The sequence below is a fragment of the Vulpes vulpes genome, chromosome 11 (assembly GCF_048418805.1).
Source record: "Vulpes vulpes isolate BD-2025 chromosome 11, VulVul3, whole genome shotgun sequence".
Classification (NCBI taxonomy): domain Eukaryota; kingdom Metazoa; phylum Chordata; class Mammalia; order Carnivora; family Canidae; genus Vulpes; species Vulpes vulpes.
Window position 1 is genome coordinate 80,897,005 of NC_132790.1, and position 13,947 is coordinate 80,910,951.

General features: G+C 42.8%; 1 protein-coding gene across 11 annotated transcripts in view; it reads left to right on the plus strand.

Annotated features, from left to right (window-relative positions):
• The window catches only part of TMEM108 (transmembrane protein 108), a 640,726-nt gene that overhangs the window by 610,971 nt on the left and 15,808 nt on the right, over positions 1-13,947 (plus strand). The window lies entirely within an intron of this gene.

Here is a 13,947-nt window from a genome sequence, read left to right on the forward strand (position 1 = left end):
GAAAATAATGGCCAGGGCCTGGTGCTTCAAGGATTGTCTCTGGTGTGTGCTATGTGTGCTCTGCTGTTGTTTTGGCTGCTCTTTCAGGCCAGTCATCTGCAAAGACTCTTCTTGCCTGCTGTGGGCAGTGTTTAGTCCCTGGCCTGAATATGGTGAGTTTACCTAGGTGTGCTATGGTCTGCTTGTGAACTAAAAACTGATACCAACTCTGCTAGAACTTAGATTCTGTAGAACTAACACTAGCTGGGAGATGCAGTGTGGAGAGGGGTTTGTGCTGGTCTTCTGGGAGAGGGGCCTGGCATACTAGGACTGAAGCAAGCTTGACTGAGAAGGGCAGTCCCACCAGAGCACAGGGGAGTGGGGCTTGATGTAAACAAGTTAGGCAGCTAGTGTTGGCATTGTGCTGCCTCCTGCAGATAGCTCTGTGTTTATGCTGAGGGGCAGGGGAGGGAAATGGTGCCGGCCAGCTCCCTTGTTCCTGGAGGGACATTTCTGTGAACACTGCCTCTCAGAGATACTCTCTGGGAAGAGCAAATGAATAATCTTCCAACTGTGTGCCTCAGGTGTTCTTCAGATCACTGCTTCCGCACTATCTGCCCCTGGATTGTTTGCCTGCCTTCTCTCTAGGAGCAGAACAATGCCATCTGGGCTCTTTCCTAGTCAAGCCCACTAACCTTTCAAACTCTAGGCTTTAAGCTCTGCTGGTTGCAAAAACTCACAAAATTCAGCCCTTTTTGTTTTCTAAGCCAATAACTTTGGGGAAACATTCTCCTTGTGCATTCCCCTGTGCATACCTCTCTCTCTCCCTTCTCTCTCATGACCACAGCTCCCTCCCCTCTGCAGCACCTGCAATCCATTTCTCCCCTAAACAATACCTCCACACTTACTACCTTCTTCAGTGTGGCCTCTTCTCTCCCTTTAGTTGTGGAGTTTGTTGTTTCCATCTTTAGGCCAATTTCTGGAGTATTTAGGATGATTTGATACTTATATAGTTGTGTTCTGGGATGAGAGGAACCTAAGGTCCTCCTATTCTGTCGCAATCTTCTCCTCAAACCTGAGTGAGAGGAATATTTTTTAATTAAATCTGAAAATGTCTCTTCTCAAGGAGCTTCCAAGCTGATGAAAAGATGTGAGAAATACACAATGACAAGAATATGTCTTACATATTATCATTTAGCATGGTATTCATGGTTAAGATGACTAGAACCAGGAAAGGGGTACACTGAGAGAGGCTATGGCTACCCCCAAAGTGGTGAACTTTAAGGGGATATTAAATGAGATGGAAGGACTATATAGGTAAGACACCAGAAATAATGGTTACTGTATGAGTAAGACATAGGAAAGGAATGACAAGAGGAGGAATCATCCTCTTCTTCCTCATCAGGAGTGATTGGATACTATATATTGCAGATATGGTTCCCAGAAAGCAGACTATGAGCTACAAATGTGCATACAGGATGTTTTTTGGAAGTGTTCCCAGAATCAACACTTTTAGTAAAGTAAAGGAAGCAGGACTGGGGCTGGGGGAGAAGTTGGGCTGTGATGCAGTCACACCGAAGGCCTCAGCCAACCTTATGGGAAATTCCAGAGCTGAAGTGGTCCTTTACATTCCTCCCAAATTAAGGCAAGGAGATCAGTCTCACAGAAACCAGTTCATTGGATCCAGGTTTTCTAGGAAGGGAGTGTAACCCTGAGCAAGGCAGTGATGCCTGAAGAAACTCAGCTGTGTGCCAGTACTCCTAGCATCTATAGAACAAGAGCCTCTTTGCTGGGGTAGAAGGAGGAACCTAGGTAGCAGGCTCCACTGTCTGCTCAGTGCAAAATCTAAAGAACCAGTGAGAGAATATGATGGTGAATGGAAAGCACCAGACAGAACCCCAACATAGCCAGCTTACTTGGGAGATTAATACAATGTCATACAACTAGTGAGTGAATTTATACCTGGTTCCAGGATCTGTTTTCTCCCCATCTCTCCAGGAAAGACAAGAGACAGGTGAAGAAAAGAATTTAAAGAACTTAAGCACGCCTTATTATAAAGTATCCTATTCCGAGGTCTGTAGGATTTAAACTATGTTCTAGTTTCTAAAAGAAATTTGGATCACATTTGAGTGGGGGGACACCACTTACCTATCCGCTTTAGTACCTGAGTTGTGGAAGCTGTGGGTAGAGTAAGGGGAAAACAGCTAACCAAAATTTGGGGTAAGGAACCACCTCCCCTCCAGCCCATGCCTAGGAAGTAGGGGCAGCTACCTTTTGCTACCGAAGAGAGTGTCTACAAAAGATAACATTCTGAAGTTGGGCTGTGGTGGTCCCCACACCACCCCAGACTTAGCCTGGGATTAGAGTCTTTCAGCAATGTACTTCAGTTTTGATCCTGATCTTATTTTCTTGGGTTCAAGTCAGAGGCAGGATTTGAATTGTGCTATGTGTTCATCTTCATTCCTCATCGAATCTGTGACTTTGAATAAATTTTTTAACCTCTTTGAACCTTGTTTTTAGGGAATAAGACATGTCTTATATAAAATATGAGTATTAAATGGGTTTGTAGGAGTAAAAATACCTGCAAACATAATTAAAAAGTGTGTTCTGATTCTGAACATTAGCACACTATAAAATACAAAGTGCTAAAGTGTTTTCTACTCATGGATAAATTCTGAAAAAATCCTTTTCAGAATTTGCCAGAACTTTCTTTGCCAATATGCATTTTAGTACCCATGATAGAGAATGAGGTAATAGCAGCCATCCCCATGGCTGGGATCAGGATGCCAGTTTATCTGGGAAACACAAAGCCATACTCAGCTTAGCCCTCAATACATGTTTGTTGAACATATGAAGAAATGAATGAATGGTGGAATGGTAGTAAGGGGCTCAAATTTCTCCTTTTCCAGGAAACCTTCCTGGGTTCCTCTGGTTTTCATGGGTTCCCTGCCAAGCTACTGCACATAAAATCTGTTACATCCCTCATAGTAATGAATTACAGACCATCTTCCATTGTTCTCTCCTTGTTCTGTGTGTGTTATTCTTGTCTCCTTGGTTTGTATGGACAGAAAATGATTTTATTAGTTTTTCCTCCAGAAATCTATCCTCAGGTCCACATTGAATTATTCAGGGACCTAAATCCATAGATTTATACTCAAAAGGAGAATAAGGAAGTGGAGGGTGGGTACCCTTGCAATCACATGGATTAAGATTGTTCTTTTCTCCTTCATAGGGTTTTATGATGACTGAATGAAATAATATATAAAAATCACCTAGTGGAATGCTTGCCACATAGTGGGTACTCAGTAAGTGGAAATCCAGAATTAGTGAATAGTTATCAGTATCAGTATTGGGGAGAAAGAGAGATGAACCTGGAGGAAAGCTTTAATCCCCAAGCACGCACAGCTTGGAGGGCTGACTTTCAGAATTCAATTGTGAAATCTAGTTCATGCCCAAAACCTAAATTATACCTTGGAGTATGGGCATCCTGCCTTGAAATGGGAAATTAGGCAATTTCACAAGGATGCACAGCTGTGTTGCCTGAGTCGTTTTGTTCCAGGCAAACTGGAACAGGCAGTGAACCTTTGGCAACTGATGAGAGCAGTACCAGACAGTCTGTAGCCAGCCCCATCAGGGAACCAGGCAAGAATACCAAACAGCCTTGCACAATGCTCATGGAGAAGCTGTGGGGGCTCAGGATCAGGTGAGCCAGTGTGCCAGAGAGAGCAGACACCCTTCTTTGACGTCAGCCTCTCCACTCAGTCCTCCCCCTCCTCCTCATAGACTCTCCACTGTCCCTGCTATCCTCCTATTCTGCTCTCAGTAAGCAGTAAGCTCTTCTGTGAGGAGGAATGGGTGCTGAGAGATAATGCTTCAGACGTCAGCAAGCACAAGAGGATATCAAGTCAAAAGCCCCAATGCTCTTTTTAAGTAAGTGATTCTCTGGCATGATTAGGTCAGGACTTTGTGCCTTTTATTCTCCTTTTTGCTTTTGAGAATTCAAAGCGGAGGGTAGATAGATACTAGGGGGTTTATCCTCTTTGTGCGGGTCCCAGGATTATCCAAAGGGTTTGAGACCCTGAGGGGTCTCAAAGATCCTCTTATACTCACTGAGGAGCCCACTGAACCCAAGCTATGGGACTTCTGACCCTGTGGGGATCATTTTTGGGGGTTATAGAAACCAAGCATTTGGAGACTCCATGGGCTTTGCACGGCTGCCCTATCAGCTGGCTCTCAACAGTAAGTCCTCCTATTTGTACTGCTTCCTTACTGCTCTCATCAAAACCTGCCCATAGCATACACCTTTAACCATGAAGCCAAATCTGAGACATGTCTCTGTAAAGCCCAAATCCTGGCACACACTCTCACACAACCTTTTAGAACTTTGGAAAGAAATGAAGGCTAATTTGCTTTTGTAATTATGAATGGAACATACAGTGATAGGCACAATTATGGAAAAGGATCTTAGGAGAATATGTAGGAGAATCTCAGCCTTCTCCTGCCTCACCCTGTCTTTGGGATGTTGTGTTCATTTGAACTAGTTGATGTTAATCACCAAAACAAGCAAAGTAAAAAACGGGATAAATCCACACATGCACACACTCACACATCTCATACTGCATCAACACAGGACTCACATTGTTTACTACTTTCTTTTGCTGACACTGTCTTTAAAGAAATAAATATCGGGATCCCTGGGTGGCTCAGCAGATCAGCGCCCACCTTTGGCTGATGATGTGATCCTGGAGTCCTGAGATCGAGTCCCACATCGGGCTCCCTGCATGGAGGCTGCTTCTCCCTCTGCCTGTGTCTCTTCCTCTTTCTGTGTGTGTCATTAACAAATAAATAAATAAATAAATTAATTAATTAATTAATTAATTAATTAATAATAAATAAATAAATAAATCTTTTAAAGAAATATTTGTAATTTTATTGTAAGCATTCAGCTGCAAGTAAATATATGGAATTAAGTATTCTTTTATTCCCATATTGTTCAGAAAACATTATTCTGTACCTTGTATGAGTCAGTGAACTAACTTCCTGAGCTCCAGATGCTCAAGAAGTTCACGGTCCCAGGGGAGTGACCTAAATGTAATAGAAACTAAAATAACAGTTGCCACCTGTTGAATGCCAGTACTTTTTGTGACCTCTCTATCTCTTAGTCTTCTATCCTACCTCTGAAAGCACCCTAAAGTTAGGTATTATCATCTTTATTGTGTAGTTGCAGAAAACAAAGCTCAACTAATTTGCCTAAAGTCACAGAACTAGGAAGTTACAGAGCCAGAATTGTTCCTAAATACCACTGTCCACCCTCACCCCCACCCCCAGGCTCTTGCCTACTCCCTCACATTCAAATGAAGGGCTCTGTGGGGAGAAGGGCCACAATATGAATGGGAACAGAGTGTCCTGGTAGTGGGCTGGGAGCCATCATTTCTGACCAGAAATATTTTTTAAAAATTTTATTTGTTTATTCATGAGAGACAGTAGGAGAGGGAGAGAGAGAGGCAGAGACACAGGCAGAGGGAGAAGCAGGCTCCATGCAGGGAGCCTGATGTGAGACTGGATCCCAGGTTTCCAGGATCACACCCTGAGCTGAAGAAGGTGGTGCTAAACTGCTGAGCCACCTGGGCTGCCCCTGACCAGAAATATTAAAGATGTCAAGATGTCTCGATCTTGACAAGACAAAATGACAATAAAGTTGGGTTTTTAGACTGATACATCATCATCTAGCATGTGGGATTTTTTGTTTGTTTTAGAAATTTTGAATGAGTATGGAGGTAGCCATATCTAACACCTTATATGGCTTCCATGGTTAAATGGCAGGGCAATTTAGCCCTGTACCAATGATAAATAAGCTTGGATTTTCATGCATCCTGCTTCCTGGGTAAAGAAAGTTATGATCGTTTATATTACGTGAATGCCATTTACCCTGACCCCTCAGTTGGATTTTGCACTGGTTTAAAACTATGTGTTCAGGCTGTCAGTCTTTGACCATTTCACCTCCAAACTCTACACTTGGCTCTGAATGCAAATATTTAAAAAGCTGAGTATCAAAAGGAATATAGAAAGATGTGGCAATAATGGATTTTTTTCCGTTTTCTCTTTAAGTAGGCTCCAGAACATATCAGTAGCTAGGTTAGATCGGAATCTATCCACTAAGTTAAGAAAAATCTGAAGAGCCAGAAGCCACCATTAGGGCAGGGTAGGACTCAGGCTTTCCCCTTACCCACTGTCCTATCTGCATGCCCCCATCTGTGGACACAAAATCTTATACCAAGTTGCTGGGAACACTGCCTGCAATCCTGCCTTCAGCTCTATCCCCCTCCAAAACCCATGTGGAACTTTTTTTTTCAATATTTCTTTTTTTTTTTTTTTAATTTTAGAATAGTTTTAAACCTAGAGAAAAGTTCCAAGAGTAGAACAGAGAATTCTCTCTATATACCCTACATTCAGTTTTCTGTTAGTAACATCTTGTATTACTATAGTACATTTATCACAATTAATGATACATTATTATTAACTGAAGTCCATACTCTATTCACATTTTCTTCTTTTTATTTTAATGTCCTTTTTCTCTTTTCAGGATCCTGTCCAGGATACTACATCACATTTATTTGTCATATCTCCATAGACACCTTTTGGCTGTGATAGTTTCTCAGACTTTCCTTGTTTTTGATGACCTTGACAGTTTTGAGGAGTATGATCAGGTACTTTGTAGGATGTCCCTCAATTTGGATTTTTCATATGTTTTTCTTATCATTAGCCTGGGTTAATAGGGGAAGGAAAGCTACAGAAGCAAAGTACCATCAAAGACACATACTATCACCATGACTTTATCACTGTTGATGTTGACCTTGATCACCTGGCTGAGGTAATGTTGTTCATCTTCTCTACTCTGAAGCATAGAACATTTTTTATTAGCCTTTTCCTTTTAGTTTTGGGAGAGTACAAGCCAGTCAGGACTGTATTGTGTTCTTTCCCATGATGTCAGAGAGATGTTCCCTGAATATTAATGATCTTGTTATTTTATTAGAAGCTGGGTTGACCTTTTCATTTTTGTTTAGAGAGCCTTTGAAAGAATGTCTTTGGTGTATGGGTTTGTGCCTCTGTCATAGCTGATTTTCTTCCCTTCTAGATTAGCAGCTCCTTGAAGAAATGGTCATATCCTCCAATATACTGTATCCACCATACAATACGGTCCAATACGGTCCTCCACCTGTATTCCATCTGTCCTCCAAACCACAAAGTACATGTGTGCCAGAGAGCTCCATGGCACTTCTAGGATAGCAACTTGGTGCTGGTTGTTATATAGAAGTTCAGCTGGGACTGAAGATCAGGGGCTTTAGGTCCTTTCCACATGGGCTCTGCAGTGGGCTACTCAGGCTACCCCATAGCATGGTGGCTGGCTTCAGAGAATAAGCACTGACGAATAAGAACTAGGAAGTAGCTGTACCCACCTTTTATGATCTGGTCTCAGAAGTCACGTGACTTCACTTCAGCCACAGTCACAGCCCCACCCAGATTCAAGGGAAGAGAACAGAGATCTCACCTCTCCAAATGGAGTGCCAAGCCACATTTAGGAAGAGTAAATGGTTTGGGATATATTGTAGTGATTATTTTTGGAAAATATAAACTGCCACAGCTGCCTAGTGAGTGATTTAGGTTTCTTAGCCTTCAGCAAATATTCGTTATAGTCAGTAACTGCACTAGATATGGAGTTACAACATTGAACCAGACATAGTATCTACCCTCTGGCAGTTTAGAGTTCAGACAGGCAAATCCATTCATCGAGATGAGGGCTGGAACAGGTTAGGCATAAAGGTTACAGGCACAAGGAGGGACGTCTAACAAGGCCTTCAAGACCAAGGAGTAGTTCTAGGTAGAAAATGTTTGTTCTAAGAGGAGCTAAATGTGCAAGGCAAAAAGCTAAAGCTGAAGATAAAAGGCAGCATAGTTCCCCTAAGTGTTGCTATCTTTGGGGAAAGCTTTATTTTTTAATTGTGGTCATCACAGTTGTTTCTATTGGTATGTCATCGCCTATCCTCATATGTTCTTGTGCTCCTGTAGGATATTTTCCTGGATCAAAAATCTCTCAGTCCCTAAGATCTCAAGCATCCAAGATCAGAGAACCTGAATTTAAATCCTGGTACTTCATGGCAGCTGTTTTGAACTGAGAAAGACTTGACCATATGTTAGCATGAGGATGATAGAAGGGCCTGGGCTGCAAATGGATGTTCTTGCCTGTTTCCTAAGAGAGAATCTGTGCTGTGTATGCATGCATGTGTGTGTGTTCACATGTGTTTGTTTGTAGTGTTTTTCTTAGGAAGCTGTGCTCTGTCAGCCTCCCAGAGCAGCACAAGGAAATTCATGCTGGCTGGAGGCCACAGGCCTGGCTGCCAGGAAGGAGGGCAAAAGCAGAGATTTACATCCTAAACTCACTGGTTTCATAAAGAAGCCAAGGTCACAAGCATAAGTTACCTCTTAAAAGCATTTGTCCAGCACATTCTGAAGGCTGTGGTACATATTTATTTCTCAGGGAAACCATGCTATGAGAAATGAGGAGTTCATGTTTGATCTTTAAAATAAAAGAGAACGTTGAAGTTCAGAGGATGGAACACAGTAGAATACAGGGGCCCGGTGATATAAAGAGAACACTTTGGGTTTGGAGTATTAGCAGGATTGGAGGGGCAGTGAGTTGGCCTGGATCTCTCCCAGTCCTAACCCAGTGTAGCTGTGTGACCCATGGTAAGTATTTCACTATGTTGGGCCTCAACCTTCTCATTGGTAAAGTGAAGGAGTTAGATACCAGAGAGTCCTAATATCCCTTCCAACTAAAGGATGATAATCTTGAAATTAGAAAAGCCAATTTCCTAGCAAGATGGTATGTTCTTCCCATGTTGAGAACAGACTCTGATGATCAAACTCAGTATGCTGTAGATACTCTTTCCTTTTGTTAAAACACTGGATGCAGAAGCTAAATTCATTTTTTTCAGGAGCTAAATTCCTAAGTGTTCCAGTCATTCATTGCTGTAAAACAAACTATCCCTAAACAGTGGCTTAATCATTTACTTTGTTCCCAAATGTTAGAGTTTACTGAGCTCAGTGAGGCAGCTCTCACTTGGGAGTCTCTTCTGTGGCTTCAATCCAACAGTGGCTGGGTCTAGGGTTATCTCTAGGCTGTTTCAGTGTCATGTCTGATGCCTGGCTGGGGTTGGAAAGCTGGGGCTCCTTAGGCCTTTCTATTGCTCTTCATGTGGTCCCTCCACTCAGTTTCTCCACATGGTGGCCTAAAGGCCGTTGGACTTCTTGTATGGGACCAGAGACACCCAAGAGAAACCTGCAGAAGCTGTAACCTGTTCTGCCCCATTCTATTCCTCACAGAAGTCACAAAGGCCTGCCTAGGGTCAAGGGGAGGGAAAGCGAGGATTTCCAGCTTTTTTATTGGACTACTACAAGTTTCCCCTAATTACTTAACTTTACAGGATAAAGTTAATTGACCATCTTATTAAAAGAACGCTACATGTGTCATATAGAGCCCTGAAGAAAACAGGTAAGGGAAGAAAAGTCAAAAGACCAGTAATAGAAAATCGGTTCCCAAAGATTATGGATTATTGCTTTTTAATATGCAGAACAGCCTAGCAGGTAGGGGGAGGGGTAGTGCAGAGCAGATCCCTGAGTGAAAGTGTTATTTTGTTTGTTTTATTCCGTTTTAAGTAGGTTCTGTGCCAGTGTGGAACTGAGTGTATGGCTTGAATTCACAACCCTGAGATTAAGACCTGAGCTGAGATCAAGAGTCAGGTGCTTAACCGGCTGAACCACCCAGGTGCAAGACTGTAAACTCTGAAGTCAAAGTGCCAGGTCAAATCACAGCTCTCCATTCCCCACCAGTATGATTAAAGACAGGTTTCTGTACCTCTCTGTGCTGCTTTTCCTCAGGTGCAACAGTGATCTAATAATAATAATACCTGTCTTATCAGTTGTTATGAGAATTAAATATAACAGGACAGGCTTAGCCCTGCAAGCAGTGCATGGCAATAGGAAGCACCTCATACATTAAATTAGCCATTTCTCTCTTCACCAACTCCCTCCTTGCTTTTGCCAGATGCAAATATCATGCCCAATATGCATGTGGGCAGTTAACCAAATAAACAGAAGGAGGAGAACCTTTCCTTTCCTTGGGCCCTGGGATCATGTATGCATTGGAATTCTAGGTAGGAAGAGGCCTTCCTGCAACATCTGGACATCCATCAGTCTGTGAGTTTCTACCCCCCACACTTGTCCGTTTTCCGAGATGCTTTAAAATTTGGTTCCACATTTAAAGCATGTCAGGCTAAATTTTAGTTTAGTCTCTCTTTCATATTTGGAATTACAGCCGTTATAGGGTATTATGCAAATCTATGCAAATGATATGCAAAGAGACGATAGCCCCAGATTGTGGGGGAAAGAGCGAGCAGGCCAACACAAAGGGACTTGAATGAAAATTTGCATCTGATAGGGGAGCCCTGGGTTGAAGGCCTTGCACAGTTAATGTGACAGTATGTGCCCTTCCATTCAGTTATTAACCTTTTATGCCAAAGAGGAGAGGTAAAGTCATGTCTGATTTCCTTAGTGAAGGTGACAGTGGAGGTTGAAGGAAGTGTTTGTACAGTGCAACAGGGTAGCAATTTTTATGATACGTATGTAAAATTGCTTTGAAATAGTGGCTGTGGACCAGGCTGTGTCCTCAACCTGCTGCGAGTTCTTGGAAAAGTCACTTTGCTCCTTCCATTGCCTCCTCTGTGAAATGAGAGGATTTGATTAAGTTACCTATAGGGCCCCTTTCACTGTGACAACTAAATGTCATCCTCCAAATGAAAACCCTTTGCACCCGGATGGCAATACCCATTCATTGTGCCAAACAAAGGTTTACTATAAAGTCTAAGAAAGAAAGGGCTGAGAGGTAACTTAACAGTCTTCCTAGAGAGAAAAATAACTCACAGGATGCTGATAACTTTTTTTAAAAAGGGAGAGGGAGCAACAAAGGCAAGCATTTACTAACATTGTAAGTCATAGAGCAAGAAGAATTGTAGTCATACTTCCCACCTGGGAGGATTTTAACCCCTGGAATGCTCTTGGTGAGAAAATCAGGAGAAATTCTTTCCCTGAGTATTTTAAAGACTAGGATATGTTAACCCCTTTGCCTCTAGAGTGCTGCAGAAGTTTTTCTGGAGGCCAGGGTTGCTCCTCTCCCACCTGTTACTGGAATCATTCAGGATCTCTGAAAGCTTTGCACTGCGCTTGATGCCACTGCCAAAAGATGGCCATGTCCTTGGTCTCTTGTCTCTGATTGTCTCTAGCACATCTGGTGTTCTACCCCGGGAATCCTCTGGGCCCTTGATTTTAACTCCAGCTGTCACAGCAGCCACCACCTGGGTACAGGCATACCCTGATAGGGCCTTTGCCCAGGGCTTCTTTGACTCAGCTCCATGGGCCATGGGCCTCATGCAGGAATGTGAATACAGAGGAATGAGTACCAGTGGAGTAGCCCTGGGCCAGTGGAGATGGGAATGATGTAGAAAAAGTTGGGATTTGAATCCAACAGCCAAGAAAGAATCTTGAAACATCTTTGATGCAAAAAGGTGTTTTTATTAAAGTACAGGCACAGAATCCACGGCCAGAAAGAACTGCTCTGAGGTTGTGACAGGTGACTGATTATACACTTTCAAGTTGGGAGGAAGTTAGGGACACCACAAGCCTCCAGGATATTTTAGAAACAAGGTTTCCAATATCCTGATTGGGCTAGCTATTGCTAGGAAAAGATCATTTATTACTGTTTAGAAAAAACTCAGTCATGAGACCCTTCAGATATATATCGTGGGCCATATGCTTGGAGGATGATTGCTAATGTGTATCTTGGGAGAGAAAGTCAAAGGAACTTTCCAAAGGAATTTTTATGTGTTAAAGAAGACTTACAGCATCCTGGGGGTCAGGATAATATTGCCTCTTGCCTTTAGCAAAGTATTAACATTGAGGTAGCTGAGTTCCTAGAGGAATGTCACTGCCTGTTTCCAGGACTTGTCAATCGGCTAGAAGTAGTAAGGAAACTTAATTTTTCTTTTGCCTTTGTTTCCCACATCAGGAACAGCTCGGCAAGCAAGTGCTGTCTCTCAAAGACAGTTTGAGGTACAATCTACTCAGCCCCTCAGAGGTCCCCAGCAAATATGAGTTGCTCATCCTGGTCAACTCATAACGTGCCGTAGATTGATTTTCACTACTTGACTCATCTCAGACCCCCATGGTTGTTGCCCTTGGATCACTTCCCAAAATAAACTACCTGCACACAAGCCTTGGTCTCTGCCTTTCCTTTTTCTGAGGGATCTCTAATGTAAGATTAGCTGTCTTAGCTTGGGCTGCCATAACAAAGTACCACAGGCTGGGAGTGCTTAAACAACAGAAATTTATTTTCCCCCAGTCTGGAGGCCCTGAAGACCAAGATCAAGGTGCCAACAGGATTGGTTTCTGATGAGACCTCTCCCTTTGACTTGAAGATGGCCACATTCTCATCGTGTCTTCACATGGCCTTTCCTCTGTGTACTAGCATTTCTGGTATCACCTGTGTGTCTTAGTCTCCTCTTCTTATAAAGACACAGTCAGATTAGATTGGGGACCACCCTAATGCCCTCATTTTGACTTAATAACCTCTTTAAAAGCCCTGTCACCAAATACAGTGACATTCTGAGGTGCTAGGGATTAGAGCTTCAACATATGAACTTGGGGGACACAAAGTTCAATCTTTAACACTTAATACTGAACCAAGGGACTCATGAGCAAAACAGTAAGAGTTTTGTAAGAGAATGTAGCTTGTAAGGGAGTGTCCCTCAAAACATCAGGGGTCAGGACTCCTATCCCTAAGAACAGATTGTCCCAGTGGTGTTTGGCTGCAAGAGAAGGGTCGGAATAACCCTGAACCAATGAGAACATCATGGCATAACAACTTCTTTTCCTCTTCCTCCTCCTGAATCATTGGTGGTGGTTGACCAAGAAAAGCATGCATTTTAGATACAGCTCGGTTTCATATTTGGCAGCTGTGGTGGGACTTTAAACATGTTCATTAATCTACCTGAGATCTGTTTCCTACCCCACTGAGTGGTTGTGAGGATTAAATCAAGCATGAAAGACTGGACCAGAGCAAATGCTCAGAAATTAGTTTTTGGGATTGACCTGAATAAGAAGAGCCTACTGTTAATATATGGTTTAAATCGCCAAAGAAAGCTTAGGAAAAAATAGGTTGCTTAGGGCAAATTGTTGGTCCTAAAGTCTGCGTGTGCTACACTCTGTTCAATCTATAGTCCCTTGGCCTCCCTTCACCTACTAATTCAGAAGTGTACGGTGAGGGGAACTGGTCCACATTCAGATTCCACCCCACACCTAAGTCAGAGGTGGCTTCAGTGGTGGTCCTGGGCCCATTTCAAAGGCATGCCAGGAGATGATCTCCCCTTCTTTGTTTCTGAAAGCTCACCAGGGCCCCTGCCTTCCCCTGTCAGCAGCTTCACTGACCATCCCAGACGCGCAGAAGTCACTGCCAGGAACCCTGCTTTGGCCATTCATCTTGCTTGAATCTGAAGGGGGAGGAAAGTTCCCAGAGAACCAGATAGAGACAGATTTCTACCATCATCTGGGTGGCTAGCAGAGCTGAAAGTAGGGCATAAGAGTAACCAGGAAGTGGTTCATAAGAAAAAGGACTTCACAGGTCAGAATCAGGCCTTAAAAGCATGTCAGGCCACTCCTCAGCAGTGGAGACTAGTTCTTCCTAGCCCATGTGTAGTACTGGGGTGGCCAGTCTTCCAGTTTATAATCTGAACAGATCCTATGTCTCACATTTATACAAGATGTGTTATTTGAAAAATTTGACACATGCTGTTGTGATTAATAAAATCCACATATATTTAGAAGTATTTTTAAATGTATAGGTTTTTGTTCTTGTGCATC